The sequence below is a fragment of the Gossypium hirsutum genome, chromosome A08 (assembly GCF_007990345.1).
Source record: "Gossypium hirsutum isolate 1008001.06 chromosome A08, Gossypium_hirsutum_v2.1, whole genome shotgun sequence".
Lineage (NCBI taxonomy): Eukaryota > Viridiplantae > Streptophyta > Magnoliopsida > Malvales > Malvaceae > Gossypium > Gossypium hirsutum.
This window is the reverse complement of record NC_053431.1, coordinates 108251645-108258216: the sequence shown is the minus strand read 5'-3', so window position 1 is coordinate 108258216 and position 6572 is coordinate 108251645. Positions and strand designations below refer to the sequence as shown.

Here is a 6572-nt window from a genome sequence, read left to right as displayed (position 1 = left end):
ACTTACATAATTTAATTATACTTATAAATAAATAACTTACCCGTGTAATTTATTGTTAACTTTAGACTTCAAGAACTATGAAATGGATAAGACTTGGATGAATTTGTCAAGGGTAAGCAACGACTATTGAAATGGAGTATAAACTTTTCTAAATTTTGCATTTCAAAATGCAAGCCAAGAGAATATGATTCTTTGCCCGTGTAAGAAGTGTGACAACATCAATTGGCATTTTCGTGAAGTTGTCTATGAACATCTAATTGTTGATGGCTTTATTCGAGGGTATAAAAAATGGATTTTCCATGGAGCGTGTACCACCTAGTAAAACCTCTTCAATGATTAATCCGGCTTATCCTTATAGTGCTTATCCGGTGAAGTTGAAATTGCAGAATTAGATGATAGATCTTGGGTACAAGCACATCATATGTTCTTTTTCACCACGATTCAATTGAACCATTATGCAAGTAAGTTCTAAAATTTGATAAATATTCATCTTTTTGATTTTTTTATCTTCTAACCAATTAAACCTCTTTTTAACATAGTGATACAAAAAAATCTTGAGATCTCGTTCACGTTCCCAAAGATTACAACATCGAGAGATTAATAAGTTATTCATAGAATCTTTTCATGAATGGTTAAGCCAAACGGTATACAACTGAAGCTTTCATTGACAAATAATAATGTTTTCTCATAACATTTATAATTACTCAATTTACTTTTGATTCAATAGGTTTGGAGTGGAAAGGACGTCAATGATGAAGTTAAATGGCTTTCCCAAGGTCCGAATAGAGTAGTAAAAATATATAGTGCCTTTCTCATTAATGGATTTAGATTTCATACAAAATATCGTGAGAGATTGAGGAGAACTCAAAATTGTGGAATAGTTGTTAATTCTTCAATTACAAGTTATACTAGTGCTAGGGACAGTAATCCTGTTGAGGGAAATGTGGAGTATTACGAACTTCTTACTGACATTATTGAGTTGGATTACTATGGCAAATGGAAATTTTTCTTATTTCGATGCTATTGGGTTGATGTTAATACTACTCGAGGAATTAAAAAAGATCAATTTGGTTTTACAATGGTGAATGATAAATCATAATTTATACATATTTCTATCCTATGCTTAGCACATTTTATGGGTGATTTTTCCTTAAAATTGGTGAATTCGATATTCCTAATGCCTTAATTTCATGTTTTATACTTAGGTAAGCATAGGAGAGCGAAAGGAACGAGAAACGAGCCAAAAATGGAGAAAATAGGCCAATGTACGAAATTAACACGGCCTGGACTTCCTCACACGGGCAGACCACACGGCTGTGTCAATTTGACAGAATCGAAGCACGACTCACATGGGTAGAACACACACCCGTGCCATTCTAACAAGCTCGAGCACGGCCTCAAGTAATAGCACACGGGTGTGTCCCTGCCGAGCCCAAGTTGAGTCCAATTCGGAAAAGGCTAATTTTGAGGGCTTTTAGGCATTCTAAAGCCTATAAATACGCCCTAAAAGAAGAGGCACAATGAGGCACAGAGAGTGAGGAAGGAATTACTCGAAGAAAGTGAATTGTTCCATCTTAGAAGTTGGATTCATCATCAAAACTGAAGGTCTCCCCTCAATTTCCCTCCAGGAGTTTTGGGTTTTATGTTTTCCTTTTTGGTTATGAACTAAATCCCCTAAATACCTAAGGGGAATGAAACCTAAGACGAATCTTATTATTATTTTATGAATTGTATAATAAATATTTAACTTGTTCTTAATTATGTGTTCTTAATTCTTGTTTTGATATCCCAGGATACTGATTCAAGATAAGCTCTTATTCACAGGAGGAATAGACCCTGTCTAAGAGTACATTTGTCATAATTAAGAGGAGTTGATTGCGCGCCTAGAGATAAGGTGACAAGATTTTGCCGGATTAGGGTGAAACCTAATAAGGGGATCCATAGATCGAGTTAATGCAACCCTAGGGTGTTAATTAGAGAAAAGTCTCAATTATTCAATCTAGGGATTAGACGTTATTGTCTTGAATAGGGATAATAACATAACTTAGGGATCTCTACAGGACAGGTTAAATGAATAAATCGTCCGATTCGGAGTCAGAATAACAAGTGAAGTCTAGGTGGATTTTCCTTAGGTATTGTCTTAATTCAATAATTTTCCAAAAGTAATCCCCCAATTCTACTTTCTGTGAATTCTTAGTTTAGATAATTAGTTAGTTAAAACAAAACCCCCTTATTTTTAGGCTAGATAATAAAAAGACAGTCATTACTAGTACTTTTAGTTCATTTGGGTTCGACAATCCAGTCTTGCAAAAACTATACTACTGTTCGATAGGTACACTTGCCTACATCGTGATAATAGTTAGTTTCAAGAACAATTCATTATAAATATTTAAAACCTGTCACACGAAAATTGCGATCAAGTTTTTTGCACCGTTGCCGGGGAACTAAGATATTAGGAACACTCAATTTTTATTACTTTAACCATTTATTTTTCTTGCAATTTAATTTAATTTATTTTTTTATTATTTATTAATTTACTTTTTCTTTCTCTTGGCAAGTTTTTATAGTTTATGACTAGAAGAAACCCGTCAGGACCACTACTTTTTGATGAAGAAATCGATCGCACAGTTCGTAGAAACCAAAGAGAAATAAGGCAAAGCTTAAGATACACAGAGAACGAGTAAGAGGACGATACTCAACCCCCAACCGAAGAGATGGCTAAAAACCAAGATAATCAGCTTCCTCCTGCAATTGCGGTTAATCAAAATCCTGCTCTACACACTATGTATGATTATGTTAAACCTTCTTTAACAGGAACTGAATCAAGCATAGTTAGACCTGCTGTAGCTACAAATACTTTTGAACTGAAACCTAACACAATTCAAATGATACAATAGTTTGTTTAGTTTTATGGTTTGCAGGATGAAGATCCCAACGCCAACTTAGTAAACTTTTTGGAACTATGCGATACATTTAAAATCAATGGTGTTTCTGATGATGCCATACGTCTTTGGTTGTTTCCCTTTTCATTGAGGAACAAAGCTAAATAGTGTTTGAACTCGTTACCACGAGGGTCAATCACTACTTGGGAACAAATGACCGAAAATTTTTTACTAAAATATTTTCCACCGGCTAAAACGGCTAAATTATGTAATGATATCTCTTCTTTTGTACAGATGGATTTAGAAACACTCTACGATGCATGGGAGAGATACAAGGATCTTTTGAGAAGGTGCCCTCACCATGGGTTACCACTTTGGCTACAGGTTCAGACGTTCCATAATGGTCTGAATCCTTCGACTCGGTAAATGGTTGACGTAGCTTCTAGCGGAACCATCAATAATAAAACACCTGAAGATGCTTATGAGTTTATAGAGGAGAAGTCACTGAATATCTATCAGTGGCAAGTCATGAGGACAAAGCCAACAAAAATAGTCGGTGTTTATAACGTCGATTCAGTCACCATGCCCTCTAATCAAGTAGAGCTTTTGAATAAGAAAATTGATGGTTTTCTTAGTTCTTCACAGGTTCACCCAGTAATGCAGTGCGAAACAAGTGGAGGTGGATCGAGCAATTCAGAATACCCACCTTATGGCCACAACATGGAGAACGAGCAGTTAAATTACATGGGTAACAATTATAGACCCCAAAATAACCCATATAACAATACTTATAATGTAGGTTGGAGGAACCATCCCAATTTCTCGTGGGACGGTCAAGGAAATCAAAAACCACAACATCCTCCAGACTTCCAACAACCACCCTACCAACAGGAAAATAAGTTGAACCTTAAAGAGATCCTCTCAAAGTTTATATCGATGTCAGAAACTCATTTTCAGAACACCAAGACAGCACTTAAAAATCAACAAGCGTCAATTCAAGGGCTCGAAACTCAAATAGGCCAACTGTCTAAACTAATTTCAAAAAGACCACTAGGAAGTTTACCTAGTAACACCAAATCAAAAGAGCATGTAAAAGAAGTTACACTAAGGAGTGGAAAAGTGTTAATAGAATCTGAAAAGAAGCTAACACAAGAAGTCGTGATGAGCGAAAAGGAGGAAGAAAAACTCGGAAATAGTGACAAACCAGTGCCAAAGGAATATAAACCACCAGTTCCATACTAACAAAATTAAAAAAAGATTGCATTGATGCACAATTCGGTAAGTTTCTTGAACTTTTTAAGCAATTACATATCAACTTACCTTTTGTTGAAGCTATCTTGTAGATGCTTACATACGCAAAATTTTTGAAGGAGCTTCTAACAAATAAAAGGAAGTTTGAGGACGTATTTACAGTAGAACTCAACGAGGAGTGCTCAGCCATACTCCAAAACAAACTGCCAACCAAATTGAAAGATCTAGGAAGTTTTACTATTCCTTGCTTAATTGGTAGTCTGAATGTTAAGAAAGCACTAGCTGATTTAGGCGCTAGCATTAATCTGATGCCATATAAAATGTTCAAACAACTTGGTCTTGGGAACCTAAACCCACTAGGATGAGTATTCAATTAACCGATAGATCTGTTAAATATCCTAGGGTTATTATAGAAGATGTACTTGTGAAAGTAGATAAATTCATATTTCCTGCTGACTTTGTTGTGCTTGACATGGATGAAGATGTGGAAGTGCTTTTAATTTTAGGGTGCCCATTTTTAGCCACTGCTAGGGCTGTAATCGATGTGGGTGACGGTAAATTGGTACTTAGAGTAGGTGATGAGGAGATTATCTTTAAAATTTATGATGCTATGAGGTTTTCTAGGGAACAGGATGATTCATGTTTTTTATTGACTCTATTGATCATACTACTCAAGACTCTTTTCACGAAATTATACGGAAGGACACGACGAAACTGTATCTTGCTCAAGAAGAGGAGATAGATGACGAACCTAATGAGCATTCTTCAATACAAGTAGAATATGAGGGCATTAAGATAAACGATGAACTTAAGTAAAAACCCTCTATTGAAGAGCCTCCCAAACTAGAACTTAAACAATTACCAAACCACTTGGAATACACCTTCCTTGGAAATAATTCTACATTACCAGTTATTATTGCCTCTAACTTGTAACCCAAGGAGAAAGAGGAATTGATCCAAGTATTAAAAGAACATAAAAAGGCCATAGCTTGGAAAATTTCTAACATTAAAGGAATCAGCCCTTCTTTTTGCACCCACAAAATTTTGATGGAAGATGAATACAAACTGTGTGTGCAAGCTCAAAGACGACTGAACCCCAACATGAAGGAAGTTGTAAGAGCAGAGGAAATTAAACTTCTAGATGCTGGGATTATTTATCCTATTTCTGACAGTTCTAGGGTAAGTCCAGCGCAGATTGTCCCTAAGAAATGCGGCATGACGATTGTGACCAACGAGAAGAATGAATTAATCCCAATAAGGACAGTCACAGGATGGAGAGTTTGCATTGATTATAGGAAACTGAATGATGTCACAAGAAAAGATCACTTCCCCTTGCCATTCATTGATCAAATGTTGGAAAGATTATCTGGGCACATGTACTACTGCTTTTTTAGACAGTCTCTCTGGCTACTTCCAAATCCCAATAGCTCCTGAAGATCAAGAAAAAACGACATTCGCATGCCCATATGGTACGTTCGCTTATCGTAAAATGCTTTTTGGATTATGTAATGGTCTTGCCACTTTTCAGTGCTGTATGATAGCCATCTTTGACGAACTCGTGGAAGATATCATGAAAGTATTTATGGATGATTTCTCGGTATTCAGTAACTCTTTCCATCTCTGTCTTAAAAATTTAAAACGAGTTTTAATAAGATGTGAGGAAACGAACCTTGTGCTTAACTGGGAGAAATGTCACTTCATGGTTCAAAAAGGTATTGTATTAGGGCATAAAATTTCTAGTAAAGGGATTGAAGTAGACAAATCTGAAATAGAAACAATCAAAAAATTACCCCCTCCTAGTTTGGTTAAGGCTATTAGAAGCTTTTTAGGATATGCTGGTTTTTATAGAAGATTTATTAAGGATTTTTCTAAAATAGCTAAGCCTTTGACTAAATTGCTAGAAAAAGATATACCTTTTAATTTCAATCAGGAGTGTTTAGAAGCATTTAATACTTTAAAGGATAAATTAATTAATGCTCCAATCATAATTGCACCTAATTGGAACTTACCATTTGAATTAATGTGTGATGCGAGTGACTTTGCAGTAGGTGCAGTATTGGGATAGTGAAGAGACAAGCATTTTCAACCTATCTATTATGCTAGCAAAACTTTGACAGCTGCACAAGAGAATTATACTACTACGGAAAAAGAATTGCTAGTTGTGGTTTTTGCATTTGATAAATTTCGATCATATCTCATATTGTCTAAAGTCATTTTTTTCACTGACCATTCCGCCCTTCGCTACCTTTTAACTAAAACTGATGCAAAAATTTGACTCATTCGATGGATTCTCCTATTGTAGGAATTTGAATTGGAAATCCAGGATAAGAAAGGAGCTGAAAATCTCGCGGCTGATCATCTGTCCAGGCTCGAGAACTCTAATACCAAAGAACTAGATGAAGTTGAAATAAATGATTCGTTTCCTGAAGAACAATTTAT

The 6572-nt window shown here is 35.6% G+C and overlaps 1 non-coding gene across 1 annotated transcript; it reads right to left on the bottom strand.

Annotated features, from left to right (window-relative positions):
• Positions 1 to 3143: 3143 nt before the first annotated feature.
• LOC121205645 (small nucleolar RNA R71) lies at positions 3144 to 3250 on the bottom strand. Its single transcript, XR_005900721.1, has one exon. It is a non-coding gene; the product is annotated as a small nucleolar RNA R71 (small nucleolar RNA).
• Between the last annotated feature and the right edge of the window lie 3322 nt (positions 3251 to 6572).